This window comes from Ochotona princeps, chromosome 9 (genome assembly GCF_030435755.1).
Source record: "Ochotona princeps isolate mOchPri1 chromosome 9, mOchPri1.hap1, whole genome shotgun sequence".
NCBI classification, from domain to species: Eukaryota; Metazoa; Chordata; class Mammalia; order Lagomorpha; family Ochotonidae; genus Ochotona; species Ochotona princeps.
In genome coordinates, this window is record NC_080840.1 from 41,372,413 (window position 1) to 41,390,280 (window position 17,868).

The 17,868-nt window shown below is 45.2% G+C and overlaps 1 long non-coding RNA gene across 5 annotated transcripts in view; it reads left to right on the plus strand.

Moving 5' to 3' along the window:
- Positions 1-17,868, plus strand: part of LOC131481141 (uncharacterized) — a 66,290-nt gene that overhangs the window by 32,741 nt on the left and 15,681 nt on the right. For 2 of the 5 annotated variants that reach the window (XR_009246071.1, XR_009246072.1), the window contains exon 3: positions 9,341-9,473. The exons of the other annotated variants lie outside the window; for them this stretch is intronic. This is a non-coding gene — a long non-coding RNA (uncharacterized LOC131481141). The remainder of the gene's footprint in view (positions 1-9,340; positions 9,474-17,868) is intronic. 5 annotated transcript variants of the gene reach the window in all.

Consider the following 17,868-nt stretch of genomic DNA (forward strand, 5'->3'; position numbering starts at 1 on the left):
TGAAGAGTTTAGTAATGATCCCTCTTTCAGAAATATTATAGACACATAAAGACTGAGGGCCTTCCATGTTTCCCAAATTTGGACCCAATTAAACAAGCCAAACAAATAGAAGATTCTGTCAAATGCAAGCCATTTGTCTTTTCTCAAGTGTTTAAGCACCTATCTTCCACATACTGGGAGACATGAAGACATAATGGGCAAAGGTAACTAAAGATGATCATAAGGGTCAGTGCTGTGAGGCCTGAGATACCTGAGGACCTGCTCCAGTCACAGCTGCCCCACTTCCGATCCAGCTCACTGCTGATGGGCCTGAGGAAGCAGAAGATGGCCCATGTACATGGGCCGCTGACACCCATGTGAGAGCCCTGGATGGAGCCAGGATGCTGTCTTTAGCCTGACCTCGTTCTGGCTGTTGCAGCCATTTGGGAAGTAAACCAGCAAATGAAAAATCTTTCACTTTCTCATTCTCTCTCTTATGTCTCCCTTTCTCTCTCAGGTCTCCTTTTCTCTCTTTTTCTCAACTCTGCCTTTCAAAGTAAATAAAAAATAAAACTCCTTTTTAAAAAGATCAAAATATAAGCTATAAATTTTACTAATCAGCATAAACTGTCAAGTTCAAGGTATTTTCACAGGCAGTGATAACAGTCATTTAGTGTATTCTGAAGAAGTGAGAATTCTGGGAATTTAACCATGTTGATGCAGTCTTTTTTAAATCACTCACTGAAAAAAAATATGTGTGCTCTTTAGAAACTTTCTAACGTTAGAAACAAAAAGAAGCTAGGAGAAGCCAGTTTAGGACAGCATGTTGATGCCTCATAATTTCCCGTCAAAAGATTCTCTTCTGAAGTATTCCAAGGCATTTTTCGGTTAAACATTGGATAACTTTCTTCACTCACGTAGTATGCAGATGGCATTGCTATTTTGCTCTCTTGAAAATCTGAAACAAAATGCATTGAGTATCCCCCAAAACAATTGCATGACTTTTGCTGTCGCCTTTTGTTTTGACTGAACTACTTGTACCTCTTGATAATTCCTGCTCTGATTTGCTTTATTTTCAAGATCATAATCATGGGACTGGTTTACCTGGAGATCTTGGAGCGCTGATGGGCCAAGCCAGGTTGGACCACAGAACTCACCTGACAAGAACCCATCTGCCATTCATGGGTGCTGGGTCTGGAAAAGGCTGGCCAAGGCCAGATTGCAGCATGTGCACGCACATGCAAGGCCTAGGGCTGAGGGCAGAAGTTATCAAGCAGGGCTGCTCTTCCTGCTAGCACACGTGAGATCCAGGGCTGGGAGCAGGCCTAGTTAGAGAATGTGGAGAACTGTCTTACTAGGCTGCAGCTTCTGCTGAGGAACGTAACAGCCAGGGCTGGAGGTGGGCTAGGATAGGCAAGTCTGTAGCACTCCTCAGAGTTTGTGAGGGCTGGGTCTGGGAACAGGCCAGACTGGGACAGGCCTCAGCATTTACTTGCATTCATGAGAGCTAGGACAGGGTGTAGGCTGCTCCCAGCTGGGTTATGCTGCAACATCTGCCAGTGAGTGCTGAGACTGTAGGTGGACCATGCCAGACAGGTTGAAAGTACCCACCAGCCTGGACAAAATCCAGGGCTGAAACAGGCCTGGTACTGGAACTCTGTAAACTCACAGCCTGGACTGCAACACCATTAGTCATTTCACACAAGATGTGGGTTTGGGGCAGAACTGACCAGGCAGCTGCATCCACTGGTATGTGGGATGGTTGGTGCAAGTGACAGACCACACCTGACCCTACACTAGGTGGTGCATGCAAGAGTCAAATCTGAGGTTACTTAGGAGAGGTTTCTTGAGAGACTCCTCAACTAGATTGCTGGACTCAGACTCTGGATATAGAGAAAATCACTGGATGTGTTGGCTGATGTTGGAATTTACCCTCCTCAGCTGCTCATGCCAACGAGGTAGACATATGCCCAAATGCACCCAGGGAATAAGACTTCCAATTCACCTAGGCTTGTAGGGAATGTTAACTGCCTGATCACGACAGGTTGCACAATTCTCTTGGCCAACCTTTGAAGCATGAAGTTAAGTCTGTGGATGCACTAAGGTGGACTTTGTTCAGCCAATAGACCTTGGAAAGATTTTTTCAACCCTGGAATATGAAACCATCAAGTTCTCAGAACTATCAAAACCACTCAAGTAATACCCTCAGAACACTTTTCCTCACTTTGGGGTTTCTAAGGAGCCATCAAAAGAGGGGCCCCCAACCCTAGGTGTTGATGTAATTTGACAGCAAGGAGTGGCCTCCTTTTCTTCCTCCTCTACAGAGAAAGCAAACAAAAAAACTGAAACCCCTTTACCTAAACCTCCCTACCCTGCTTGGAGGCCCACATGGGCATGCATCCCTATCATCTACATAAACAATTTTAAAAAGGATGTTTAAAATTAAAAAATAAAAATAGTGGTATGATGGCCTAGTAAATAAATCCTTGTCATGCATACACCAGGATCCCATATGCATGCAAGTTCATGACATTTCCACCTAGGCAGCATGCAGCAAAAGGAAAATTGAATTTAATAGTAAAATTCTAGAAATTTTTACCATTGTAATTAATATTTTTCACATGGTCACACAGGATCTTGGTGTCTTTCCTCCATAAAATATTGTACCAGATTATCTATGGATCATATCTGGGTTTTAGTATACATGCTTATTGATATTTTAGTGAAATTCTAGTAATAAGATTAGTTTAGGAAGTCTAGATAAACTGGAGCCTGCATGTTGGCTCAACTGGCTAATCTTCCACCTTCAAGCACCAGTATCCCCTATGTGTGCTGGTTCTTGTCCTGGCTGCTCCACTTCCCATCCAACTCTGATTTTGGCCAGGGATAACAGTAGAGGATGGCCCAAAGCGTTGGGATCCTGTGCCTGCATGGGAGAACTGGAAGAAGCTCCTAGCTCCTGGTTTCAGATCGGTTCAGCTCTAAGCCATTGCAGCTCTCTGGGGAGTGAACCAGCAGATAGAAAATCCTTCCCTCTGTTTCTCCTTCTCTCTGTAAATCTGTCTTTCTAACAAAAATAAATAGATCTTAAGAAATTACAGATAAACAGCTAACATTCTATAGTAGTAGTAAAGGTTGAGTTTTTGAATACTGCTATTAAACATGTTCAATATCTATATGAAAATAATTGATACATGGCTCATTTTCTAACCACCTAAATGTATCATTTTCATCAGATGCAAGTAGAATTTATGTTTTGATTTTCCATGTCATGAGATTAAACACCTTGAAGTTACGGTTTTTGAGCTGGTAGAATGACTCTCCACACATTTTCCAGATGTCTTTTTTCTTATCATCTGTTGGCTAAAATATCTTCAAGATATTCCTAGCCATTCTCACATCTCCAACAATATCATAGTTCCCTGTGGCCAAAACATTGGTGATTGAAAACCAGTACAACTTCTGTGTGTGTGTGTGTGTGTGTGTGTATTCACTCCTTTGTCTATATAACCACAGGCTACTTTCAGCAGCAAACCAAGGTGAAGAGATCATGATGTTGATAAAAAATGTCAGTGAGTACATTATTGAGTACATCACACGGCAAGCACTGTGCTTCCCTGGAGCAGTTCATAGTTTTCTTGGTAGGAGAAATATGAGAATAGACTGTCATATAATAAGTACTACATTGACCATCAGGTAAGTTTGTAGAAACACAGAGGGCTTACTGAAGAGATCTGATGAAATTAAAAGAGGCCACCTGTAGAAAGAAAGGCCTGAATTCCACCTTTTTTGTTGAAGATGAGGTTAGGGGTCTTAGCTGTCCCTGGTGGAGTACTGTGAACACTGACCACAAATCAAAAAGGCTGTGTCACACGCATTTCAAAAACCAAGAGCAATCTGGTGTTGTTGCTGTGTCATGCGTAGAGACATGAAAAGAATTGAGACTGTCCCTTAGATTTTTAGGAGTAGCAAAGGAAGTTTTCTGCTCTGTGCTTAGGAGCTTCTGCTTTAATCTGTAAGCAATGAGGCACCATTAAAGTGTTTTAAGGAGGGGAATTGCTTGTACCAGTTCGATTTCATCCATTTCATCATCCTAGTAATTTTACGATTTAAAAAAAAATGAAATTGCTCCCATTAGAAGGCCATGTAGAGAACAATTTGATTCCTTTGTTCTATATGATTTGCACTGCTCTTCTAAATCCACTTTTCTTTCTAAGATCTGCCTATTAGCAAAAATTGCCCAGTGACCGAAGTTGTCTAAAAGCACATAAAACTACAATATTCTTTATCAGACTCATTCACAGAATTATGTATACAAAGAAATACTTGGAAATGTACTTTCTCAATCTGTGCCAGGTTGTCATTAACTGACCTCAGATAAATTCAGTTGCTGTATTCAGTATTTGTAAGAGTGGAATGGAGTTTTACATTATAGGAAAGAAATTAGTATGTTCATTACTTTTATAAGGTTTTTATTTATTTATTTGAAAGGCAGAATTACAGAGAGAGGAAGAAACAGATCTTCCATTCTCTGGTTCACTCCCCAAAGGACACACAACAGCCATTTGCTAGACCTGGGTGGCAGGTGCCCAAACAATTGGGCCATTGTTCCACTCTTTCTCATGTTCATTTGCAGAGTTGGATCGGAAGTGGAGCAGCCAGTGCTGCTGGCATGATAGGTACAGGTTTAATTCATCATACCACATTGCTGAGCCCAATACATTTATTATTAAATAGTTGTGAAATTTAATATCCTTTCTTTGTGTTTGTCCCCCTTTGGGCTGAAAGACAGGAAATTAGCTGGGTAACCATTCCAGACACTTGCCTATTTTGCCATTCTGGTTTTTAACATTTAACTCAACATTACAGTGCTTGGTCTTTAAGAGTGTAGAATATTTTCTTTTTTTTAATTAAATTTATTAGTTAATTACATTGTGTTGTAATTTCATAGAACTGGGATTTTCCCCACACTTCCCCACACCCTCCCCCCATGGTGGGTTCCTCCACCTGGTTGCATAACCATAGTTCAAGTTCAGTTGAGATTCCCTCTTTGCAAGCATATGCCAAGCATAGAGTCAGTCCAACATCTTATAGTCCAGTCAAGTCCAACTACTTATTGGGGAGACCCTCTCTGGTCTGAGGGCAGAGCCAGTAGAGTATCATCCTGATCAAATAAAAGCACTAACATACCATCAGCAACAATTAACATCGTTATGGAATTAATTGACATAGTGTTGAGCAGCCAACATGTTAAAAATAAATGTGATTTCTTAACCACAAAAAAAGTGTAGAATATTTTCTTAAGCCTATGTGCTGGGAGGCATCTCTTACCTAGTGTGGTTCCCAGAACATCTGTACCAAAGTGCTCTTTGCATATGAAATTGCCTACTTACTGTTTCAGGGATGAGACAGGGTTGAGTGCTTGAACTGTTATTTTAGCAAATGCTGCACAAAACAATACCCGAGAGGGGCACTGCTAGGATTCTCTATTCACTTCCCCCAGAACTACTCAAAGTTGAATGTGTCCATTGATTTCCTAACTTTTTTCTTTCTTGTTTTATATCTTGGCACCACAAGCTAATGTTTAATGTTGGGGAAAACTCAGTATATTAAGGCCTGTCATGCATCCCATTCAAAGGAGATACAGGGTAGTGGGAAGCAGAAGGAAGACCAGTAACTGAGCAGTAACTGAGCACGTAAAGGCAAGCGATATTCATACACTGTGTCTTTCACACATTACATTCATCATCTATCAGGGGCTTACATAGATTGGACATCTGCCTTATTTGATCGTCAGAGGAAGATTGTGGGATGAGTATGGTTAACATACCTACACATTTCCACATAAACAGGAAGCTGAGATCCAAGGATCTGTCCCAGGAATTTGAGTTAGAGTGTGACTTCAGAGCTTGAGTGATTTTTTTTTTTTTTTTTTTTTTTACTTTTTACTTGAAATGCAGATTTACAGAGAGGACAGACAGAAAACTATTCTATTTGCTAGTTCACTTCCCAAATATTAGGTGCTAAGTTGATCCAAAGCCAGGAGCCAAGAGGTGCCAGGAGAAAGGAGCTCCTTCTAGGAATCCCATGTGAGTGCAGGATCTCAAAGACATGGGCCATCCTCCACTGCTTTACCAGGCCAAAAGCAGGGAGCTAGGCGGGAAATGGAGCGGTTGCGTCATGAACCCACTCATGTGGGATGCTGCTCTTGGAGGCAGAGGATTAACCAGTGGAGCCATTGCATCTGCCCACACATGAGTAGTGTTTATTTCACCACTCCAATCAAAGGGATTCTGTGAAGAAACAGACTAATGAGATATGTTTTGCGTTGTGCTCCTTCCTGTGATCTAAGTGAAAAGCAAACTGATGTTTTGATTATGATAAATGTGACTGCATTTTTACAGTCCTAACCCAGTTTTGAGTTTTGTCTTATGCACAAGCTCTAACTGAGCCAAATAGCTGACTGGTAACAAGGACACCCCTACTCTACACTGGTTGAGTGTTTTTTTGTTTTTTTTTTTTTTTTTTAAGAGCACAAAATATTTTATTTAACAATTTGCAGTGAAACGGTTTTCATTTAGGAAAAAAAAAATAGCTCCCCTGGGGAGGCGAAGCCTTTTCCATTGATTGTGGCCAGGGAGAGGATGGGCGGGTGAGGGGCCCCCAAGGACAGCCTTTCCCCAGAACACGTGACCCCAGGCAAGTACAGGTGCAGAACACGCGTGGAGCAGGGCTCTCCGGAGGGCATTACTGCACAGGCCCCCCCGCCAGGGCTGAGGCACTGCCTGCTGCCACTCCACCAGCCAAGGCCTGCCACCCCTCCCCACCCCTCCTTCCAGTCCCTTCCAGGGACGGCCACAGTGACAACAGTCGAGGGAGCTTTAAAGCTGAGTCGGGGCGGCGGAGCTGCTGGAATCCCCAGGTGGAGGGAGGCCTTGGGGGACGCAGCTTCCAGAGCCGTGACAAAGAGGGGCCCACTCCTGTCCAGTCATCAGCAGCTTCGCAGCCAGTGGCACAGGCCATGTGTGAGGCGCGGGTCAGAGCAGCCCTCAGCCCTCAGCACCCTGCGGGGACCACGCAGGCCAGCTGGGGTGCACAGTCCCCGGCCTCCCCTCTTTGCCACATGAAGAGCCTTCAATTGTTCCGTGGCCTGGTCTCCGGCTGGCCACGCAGGTCAGAACCCAGCTCGGCCCACCACGGGCACCTCACGGCAGTCATGCTTCACACAGCAGCACCTGGCCTCGCTGACGGGCGTGGGGTGGGCCACCGTGTCCATGAGCTCCCGCGGGCAGAGGAGGCCATCATGGCACCAGCGTGGACGAGGCTAGTCCAAAGAGGCTATCTCTTCTGGCCGATCCTCCCCAGCCTCGCGCTCCCGGAGGTGGCAGGCGCCTGAAACAGTGGGCACAGTGGCCTCTCGTCTCTGCCTTGGGACAAGCCATCCTGGCCACTGAGTCCTTGTAGAAGGACCAGCAACTTGGCACAAAACCTACCCTTGGGAACTACCCAACCGACCAGCGTTCAGCCCAGCACTGGCAGCAGGTGCCACGTGGCACTGGGCTGCTGAGCCTGAGCAGGGCAGGCCCAGTCTACCGTGCACACTGGTTGAGTGTTAATAGCCACTTTGCTGTATGCAAATGAGACTTTGGGTCCACAATTTTGCTTTTCAAGATTGATACCTGGCAATTAAAAACACCACCTTTTGTACAATAAGTCTCAGTGCCTTCAAGTAGTGATTTGAAACACATTTCACGCTACCCACTCTAAAGATTCCCAGTGGAAACGCATCGGGTGCCAGTGGCTCTGCTGCAGAACAACACCTTTTACTTTACTGCTGATGGCCGGCCGGCAAGCTGGATCAGCCTGTTGTCTTGAAAGGGGCGTGTATCTCCTTTGCCGAACAGTATCTGGTTCATTATTAGCACTTTGTGCTCAATTTTGCTTTGATTTTGCCTGCCTTTTCACCTATTCTTCTGGCTTATCTTTGCTTATTCTGCCTCTGTATGCATTGCAATAAACCGATTAGTTTGGGGATTGTCTTTGACTTTGCTTGTCATTTGATTACAGGGTAAAAAGGAGCTACCTTTCATGGGTAATTGTCATTAGGTACTGGGGAATTGGGTCACCCTGGCTGGTCCAGCATGACAAGGATCTGATTTTATATAATTATCGAAGACTTCTCAGTCTGACTTCTAAGTTTACAAAACTTCAGACGAATTTTTATTATCTGAAGCAAGTGAGCAGGATGCATTCTCCTCAGAGATTTAGCACAGCATAGTTAGGTGGCTTTGCAGTGTTACATTTTTCTTTCTTGGCTGTCCCCATCTCCCTGGGAATAGGGATTTGAGTTGATTACAATGGATGAGAAACATGTAAGGACATCAGGCAATGACAAACTTTAAAGCAGCTAGTGCACTATCTTTAGCAGGAAGTTTCTTTGTCTCTAGTGCAGCGATTGCTGTTGGCTGAGACTACCAGACAAGAGGTTACGCTGGCAGTGACTCGCTACTTCCTGTGCAGAGATGCCCATTGTCTTTAGGTTGGCTCTGGGAGCGTCTGCCATTTCTGCACTGTGGTGTCCCAGTTAGTCTTGTTCAGTGTGGCTGGCACCCATCATCCAGAATGGTTCTGCTCTGCTCAGCTGCAAAATTATTATTTTTATTTCCAACTAACAATAGCTTTTCACCCATCTGAATCCACTTCCATCCAAATACAGCTTCCATTATGCTTGTCTTTTACTTTATATGTAGGGAGCTGGTGCCAAAGCTAAACAGCTTAATCCTCCACCTTCAAGTGCCAACATCTCATATGAGTGCTGGCTCGTGTCTCGGCAGCTCGACTTCTCATCCAGCTCCCTGCTATGGCCTGAGGAAGAGAGACAACCTTTCCCTTTCTGTCTCTCCTTCTCCTTGTAAATCTCCGTAAATTCCTGGTTCCAGAACAGTTCAGCTCCGGCTGTTGTGGTCACTTGGGGAGTGACAAAAGATCTTCCTCTCCGTCTCTCCTCTGTATTTCTGCCTTTCTAATAAAAATAAATAAATCTAAAAAAAAAAAAAAAGAAAATGTATTTCCCATTTTTTAAGTAGCTTGTAAAGTTTGCTCCCTGCCAATCATTCACCAGGAGTTCAAACCATCATGAAAAAACAGGAAGTGGTTGATGGCATTCAGTCATAGGACAGCACATGACTAACAAAAACACACGCATTTTGTCCATTTATAAATGAACAGTTAGAGATTTAATATTTGCATGCCATTTTTAAGATATAATATGTTTTATAGGCACCGCCTTGTTTAATCGTGCACTTAGTATAGCCCTTCATGGCTGAGCGTTCGACCAGTCATGGTTGAATGTTATGTTTAGGATCTAGACAAGACACTAGAAAGGCAATGAGGAATAAAGTAAGACCTGAGACTGAGAGATTCTCAAAACACTTTCCTGCATTGCCAGAGTGAGTGTTACTGTTCTGAGAAGAAAAATCTGTGTCACATAACTTGTAAGTAGCACAGTCAAGACTCACTTTCAAGCTTCCCGATTTCAAAGCCAGAACAACATATCCTACATTTCTACTTGCTGCGAAAGGCATACCAGAAAAAGACATTTTTGCTTAGTGGTTAAGAATCCCATGTCCTTCTATGTTTGGTATACGCTTGCAATGGGGGAATCTCAACTGAACTTGAGCTGTGGTTATGCAACAAGGTGGAGGAATCCACCATGGTGGGAGGGTTTGGGGAGGGGTGGGGAGAACCCAAGTATCTGTGTAATTGTGTCACATAATACAATGTAATTACTGAAGTTAAATAATAAATATATAAAAAAAAAAAAAAAAAAAAAAAAGAATCCCATGTCCAGGCCTGGCACAGTAGCCTAATGACTAAAGTCCTCACCTTGCACATGCCAGGATCCCATATGGGTGCCAGTTCTAATCCTGATGACCCTGTTTCTCATCCAGCTCCCTGCTTGTGGCCTGGGAAAGCAATGGAGGATGGCCCAAAACCTTGGGACCCTGTACCCACATGGCAGACCCAGACGAGGCTCCAGCCTCCTGGCTCTGGATTGGCACAGGTCAAGTCATTGCAGCCACTTGGGGAGTGAATCAACATACAGAAGATCTTCTTCCTTGTCTCTCCTCCTCTCTGTATATCTGACTTTCCAATAAAAAAGAAAATAAGTCTTTTAAAATAAATCCTATGTTCCATTTCAAAGTACCTGGATTAGACAGCTAACACTGTCTCCTTACTCTAACTTCCCACAAATGCAGACACTAGGAAGCAGTGTTAACAGTTCAAGCTAAGCTGATCCAAAGCCAGGAACCAGGAGCCTCTTCTGGGTCTCCTATGCGGGCGCAGAGTCCCAAGGCTTTGGGTCATCCTTGACTGCTTTCCCAGGCCATAAGCAGGGAGCTGGATGGAAAGAGGGGCTACCAGGATTAGAACCAGTGGCCACAAGAGAAACCAGCACGTACAAGGTGAGGACTTTAGCTACTAGGCTACCGTGCTGGGCCCAGAACACATTTTCAAAATGCTAGGAAATAAATGGTTTGTTATTTTTGCTAATAATTTGACAACTAATGAGAATTCAGAAGTCAACATTTTTATCTATATTTTTTATTATAGTAGTGTGCAGATTTCCATTTTTGTTTTCTGCATTGTTTCACACAGAAGAAAATGTGTACAAACCATGCATCTGCTTCTGTTATTTATTTTTTGGAATGTGAGAACACCTTCATCTAACTCTTGCCTTTCACCTCTAATGAGTTTTGTATTTTGTTTGATTTGATTTTCCTTCAATTCTGCTACACCAATAGACACAGGCTGAAATGCTGTATTTTGATTCCAATTGTTGGAAGAGCAAGAGCAAAGTAAATGTTTCATTTATTGCTATAACCCCTGGAGGCCCTGCAGGGACAATGTTAGAATTAATGCGTTCATGGTTGTTGGGTGTATCTGTCCCTTAATATTACTAAATCACCTGAATTTATCAGTTCTGGGAGAAAGAAAAAAGTGTAAATTTTTTTTTAGATTTATTATTTATTTTTCTTGGAAAGTAAGATAGACAGAGAGGAGGAAAGACAGAGAGGAAGATCTTCCATCCGTTGATTCACTCCCCATGTGACTGCAACGGCCAGAGCTGAGCTGAAGCCAGGAGCCAGGAGCTTCTTCTGGTTGTCCCACACGGGTGCAGAGTCTCAAGGCTTTAGGCCATCCTTGACTGCTTTCCCAGGCCACAAGCAGGGAGCTGGATGGAAATCGGGGCTGCCATGATTAGAAACATGCAAGGCGAAGACTTTAGCTGCTAGGCTACTGAGTCGGGGCCTTTTGTGTAGCTTTCAACATATCACATCAGTCTAATACCTCTGTAAGTCAGCTCATTCGCATGGAAAATAAGCATACTAGGAAACAAAGCTGTCATGTTAAGTTTGATTATAGGGTGACACTATTTTGAACTTAAAGATGTACAGAAGAATAAAGTTCACTCATGCATAACCTGAAGATTTGCTCTGAATAGCATTCATGTTATTATGATGGTATAGAATTATGGAACTTTGGAACTAGAAGATCTGTTTTTATTCCTTCATTTTCTGTATGAAGAAATGGAGGTTTTGAAAGTCCCTGAGCAAGCAGCCAGTGGCAAGAACAGAAGGAGAGTTACAGACTTGGGAATCTGGTAAGGCTTTCTTGGAACTAAGAATGCTTTTTAATTGTTGCTGAGGGTATGTTGGAGCCTTTAACTGATCGGGTTGATAATCTGATGGTTCTGCCCTCAGACCAGACAGGGTCTCCCCAGGAAGCTGAGGAACTAGACTGGACTATAAGATGTTGGACTCTATGTTTAGTTTATGCTTGCAAAGAGGGAATCTCAACTGTACTTGATCAGTGGATATGCAACAAGGTGGAACATTCCACATGGGGGGAGGGCGGGGGAGGGGCGGGGTGATTCCCAGTTCCAACGAAACTGTATCACATAATACAATGGAATCAATGAATAAAAAAAATATATATATATAAAAATGATAATTGATTACTTGCCTTGGGGGATTAGCCAGGGATACTGCTTTAGTGTGCTTAGTCCTGCTTCTGTCTCTATTTTAGAAGGTTTGCTAATTGTACCTGCTAGGCCTGGGAGGCAAATACTTAGCCCTCCAATTTGTGCTCTGTAGGGGATCTGGCAAAGCTTTAATGGGAAGGAATCTTAGAAGAGGTAAGGATAAAATTCCTACAGGAGTTTTTTTCTTCTAATTTATTAATTTTTAGTGGAAAGTCAGATTTTCAGAGAGAAGGTGATGCAGAAACAGCTTTCATCTGCTGGGTCATTCCCCAAGTGGTCACAATGACAGCAGCTGAGCTGAACTGAAGCCAGGAGCCAGGAGCTTCTTCTGGGCCTCCCACATGGGTGCAGGGTTCCAAGGCTCTCCTCTTGCTTTTCTAGGCCATATCTGTTGGTTCACTTCTCAAATACCCTGAACATTTGGGGCTGGAGAGACTGAAGCCAGCAGTCCAGAACTTAATCTGGATCTCTTATGTGGGTTTCAGAGACTCAAGTACTTGAGCTATCAGTCACTGTCTTCCAGTATTGATTCTTGTGCTCACCTGCAGGGAGTGTGTCCTGACAGAGGAGTTCCTCAAGTTCCTCTGTCACCTCCCGGTGGTAGATCTCGTGCACACTGGTGGGTTCTTTGCCCAGTCTGACTTGGCCTACCTCCTCTCCTGACAGGTACAGCAACCTTGCCTGATTGGCCCACACACATTCCAGCTCTTCCTTTTGGGTGCTACAGCCCAGCCTTGCCTGTCCTACTCCCCAGACCCAGCTTTCAAGTGGTTCAGTGGGTGCCGAGACCTAGCCTAACCTGTCCTACACCCACTCTGGCTCTCGTGAACACCTGTGGATGCTGGAGCCTAGCCTATGTTGGCATACTCATGCCAAGGTATACTACAGTCATGTCTAACCCAGTTCACTGCCCCCATTTTGGTGCTCATGCTCACCAGTGAACAGATCAGGCAGGGTGTCCCCTTAGTTCCCTAACCAGGCTTACTCTCAGTTACAGATCTTGATTGTGACAGTGGTTGCTCTGACCCAGCCAGGTATAGCTCATTCCCCATCTTGGCCTTTGCCATTGAATGCTGCAGCCTGACTTGGCCTGGCCCACCCTTAGTCTCAACACTTTCTGGTGGGTGCTTCAGCCCAGTTCTGTCCAGCATGCCTCATCCCTGACTTTCATACAAGATGGTAGATGTGATAGTCTAGCCCAGAATCCCTGCCCTCCATCTTGCTCCATACAAATGCCAGTGTGATATGGTTCTTAGCTGACATAGTCTGCCTGCTCTGTCTGGGCCTTTTGTGTGCTTGTGGATGTTGTGGCCTAGCCTGTCCCACACTCTATTCCAGGATGTACCTATGGGTGCTACAACCTGGACCGGCCCAGCTTGTTTGTGGTGACCTCAGTGCCCATGAGTTTAGGGAAATTCCCTGGTCGTGCCTAGCTCAGCTTGTCACCCAGCCTGGCTGTTTAGCAAACCAGCAGATATTGCAGTTCCACAGATCACATAGCCCCCACAGAATCTCTTCTGAGATCTACTCCTATCACATGCTGATTAGTGTCATTGCTCAGCCTAATGTTACCATCCCCTGTTCTGACACTCACTGGTGGGTACTGTGACCTAGCATTGCCAGTTAGGTCCCCAGCCCTAACTTTAGTGTTTGCTGATGGGTGGTGATCGGTGGTGGTCGATACTAACTAACTCATCTCAAGTCTCCCACATTGGCAGGTGCATGAGTCTGACCCAGAAAGATCCTCCAGCTTTCCTCCTCTAAACCACTCAACCTTAGCCCCCTTGCTTACCTTATTGAAAGTATAGTGTGCTTGTTGCAAAACTCCCCTAGAACTCATTCCTTACCTGTAAGGAACTCCCTCAACATCCCCCATCCCACACATCCTGTAACCCCTCCCCTGATCAATCTACAGCCCCCACACTGGAGAACACTTGGGTTCTTCAGCCTGATCTTCTGGCATGATGGCCTGGAACCCTCCCCACCCACCAAGACCCCCAGAGCCAATCGTCTGGCACATGCACCAGCTTGGGACCCTACATCTCCACCCAGCTGGGACTGAAGAATGTTAATGAGTCCATAACCCCAGTCCACCAACACACAATGCCAACATGCCAGCCTAATGCCCTAAACCCACCTCTTTCCACTCACTTGAAACCCAAACATGTGGGGGAGTTCCCAAGCCCACTCCACTCTGCCAGCCTCCAGTGGGAGTCCCTAGGACCCCTGAGGGGTACTGCCAAGGTAGAAGGAAGGTACCTAGGCTCTGGCACATAAGGAATCACTTTATACTAATGTGCCTGGGAAACAGCAAATCGAGTACCTGGGTCCCTGTAACCAACAAAGGCACTCTTGATGGAATTCCTGGCGTCTGCATGGTTCAGAAAAACCATTCCCTGGCTGTTGTGGCCTTTCAGAAAGTTTTAAAAATTATTAATTATTTTTATTTTTGATGATTTTTTACATAGTTGAGTAAGGTGAACAGGGTCAAGGGCCACAGGAAGGTGTGTAAGTTCACCATTTCCACATTCTTATTTTCCTTCCTGAATCTGGGGGTGGAGCGGGACAAGGAGAGAAGTCACACACATCCTCCCAAATGCCTCTAAACTCTGGGATGGAGGGCAACCACCTGATACCACTCTAGGGTCCCCAGTGTGGGGGATGCTCCAAACGTCCTGCTCAATAGGTTTTGATAGTTCAACGGTTCTAAATTACTGATGATCTTGCCACTTCAAGTGCAATGAGATCTCTACAGAATCCACTGGTTGACATAGTCTACCTTAGAATCTCCATTTGCGTGGATTTTCACTGCCTACACATGACTGGGGTGATTGATGACTTTGTTCTGTCCTCTGTGGAACCACGTGTCTTCTGTAGGCTCCAATTACTGCCATATCCATCTGCATCTGGATATGTTATCCACTGTTCTGTCTAAACCACTGAGTAGTCTCAACTCTGACACATGTACTCCACGGTCAGTTCATGGAACCTGCAATTCTCTCCTTGGTTGGGGTTTCAGAACCCCAGTGATTCACTTGGTGGGATCTCCAAAGAAACTTTGTCTGAGGTGATCCCAGAACTGATTCTTGTTTGTATTTGCTAATACAGGGTCCGGCACAGTCCGTTGCCCCAATCAGCTTATGCACATGCTGGTGGTTGCAATTGCTGGGTCGGTTGTGTCTCCAGTCCTGTCTTTTACACAAACCATTAGGTGTGGCAGTACAGCTCAATCCTGCCCATCACACACTCAGCCTTCATGTACACTGATGGGAGCTGCAGCCTAGTTGGAGCAACCCTCAATAACCCCTACCAGGCCTGCCCCCTGCTTTGGTTCCTGTGCTTGCCAGTACATACAGCAGACTGGTCTAGTTTGTCCTACATCCCTTTCAGCTTCATACAAGTCAATGGGCATTGAAGCTTATTTCATCCCAACCAACCCCACTATCCAGCTCACACACCTGCTGGCAGGTGCCACTCTCTGTCTAGCCATGCCTACCCCAGTTTTGGTTCTCATGCTCACCAGACAGCAGCAACCCAGAAAAGAGATGCACACTGTTTCCCTACTGGGCACACTCCCACTCACAGATCTTGCATTCTCCAGATGGTTCTGCAATTAAACTTGACAGAATTTGCCCCCCATGCCAGCATCTGCCAGTTTATGCGGCAGCAAAGCCTAACCAACCCACATTCACTCTGACTTATGCATGCACTATTAGAACAGTCAATCCAGTCTGGCTTTCCCCTAATCCAGCCCACATGAAGCCAACAGGTGTTGTAACCTTCTCCGGCCTAGTCTGCCCACATCCCAACTCACACTCTCCAGTGGGAGTTGGTGGTCCAGCAGGGAAGTCCTCCATAGTCCCCCTACCAGCTTTGCCCCCTCCCTCCCTGTCTCACGTGTGCTGGTTGAGTGCTGTGGTGCAGTCTGACATGGTCTGCCTCACCTCAGCATTTGCTAGTGGGTGCTGTAGCCTGGCCCCGCCCATCCAACTCCCAATTCCAACTCATGCTGTTGAGGGCTATAGCCTAGCTCAGCCCATCTGGTTGTTGTAGATTGATAGATTAATTTGAGGCATGTTGAATTTTTAGAGTATTGAGACTCTTACAACAACAACATCACATTTTCTGTTCTGGCTTTCTCCTACCTATTTTGTTTTAGTTACTTTACTATCTATATCATTGTTTTGGATCTCATTCTTATTATCATTCATAGTTTACTACTGCACATTTATAGGAAATTACTTTTTTTTTTTACATTCTGCCTTGCACTGTAAAGAAGGAAGCTCATTAAAAAAAGATTTATTTTATTTTCATTCATAAGACACATTTGTAGGGAGAAGGACACACACACACACACACACATGCAGAGAGAGAGACAGAGAGTGCACTCTTACATCCATTGGTTCATTCCCCAAATATCTGCAATGACTGGAGCTGAGCCAATCTGATGCCAGGATCCTGGAACCTGGAGTTTCTTCTGGGTCTCACACTTGTGTGCAGCGGCCCAAGGCCTTGGGCCATCCTGTACTGCTTTCTCAGGCCATAAGCAAGGAGCTGGCTGGGAAGTAGAATATCTGGGAATCAAAGTGGTGTCCACATGGGATGCTGGCATTTGCAGGTGCAGCGTTAGCCTATTGAGCCACTGTGCTGGCCCAAAGAAGCCTATTTTTCCCCCTCATTTTGAAGTGATTCCTTTTATTTCTTATTTCTGTATCTGGAGTAAAGGGGGAGATAAAGGGAGAAGCCCCATCCAGACTCCCACCTCCAACCCAGGTCCCCGATGTGGGGCATACTCCAAGGTTTCTGCTCAAGTAGTTTTGATAATTCAACAGTTACAAATTGCTGCCAATCTCGCCATTCCAAGAATGATGAAATCGCTGCAGAATCCACTGGTTGACATAGTCTACCTTAGAATCTCCATTTGCGCGGATTTTCACTGCCTACACATGGCTGGGGTGATTGATGACTTTGTTCTGTCCTCTGTCCTCTGTCCTCTGTTGTGGTACCACGTGTCTTCTGTAGGTTCCAATGGACTGTCAAATCATCCATGTGCACCTGGATATGCTGTCCACCGCTCCGACTGAGCCTCTGAGGACGCTCAGCTTTGACACTCACACTCCATGGCAGACCATGGAACCTGCAATTCTCTTCATGGTTAGGGTTTTGAGTCCAGCAGTCCAATTGGGGAGATCCCCAAAGAAACTTTGTCTGAGGTGATCCCAGACCAGATTCTTATGTGTGCTTATCAGTACAGGGCTCGGCATAGTCTGTTACCCCTAATCAGCTGGTGGTTGCAATTGTTGGGTTAATTCTGTTTCCAGCCCTGTCTTCTACACAAACAAATGGGTGATGCAGTCCAGCCTGATTCTGCCCAGCGTACTACACTAGGCCCTCATATAAATCAGTGGGAACTGCAGCCTAGTCGGAGTGAACCACAATAACCCCCACCAGGCCCACCCCCTGCCCTGGTTCCTGTGCTTGCCAGTATGTACAGCAGAATAGTCCAGTCTGTCCCACATCCCACTCAGCTCTTAAACATGTCAATGGGCATTGAAACCTAGTCCAACCCAACCGGGTCCACTATCCAGACCATGTACATGCTGGTGAGTGCCTTTCTGTCCAGCCAGGTCTGCCCCAGTCCTGGTTTTCATGCTCTCCAGTGGGTGTGATAACCCAAGAGCAAGGTGCCCACTATTTCCCTCCTGGGCCCACTGCCAGATCATGCACCTTCTGGGTGGTTCTGCAGTTTAACTTGACAGAATTAGCTACCACTGCCAGCATCTGCTAGCTGATGTGGCAGCAAAGCCCAACCAACCCTCACCCATTCTGATTTATGCTTGTAC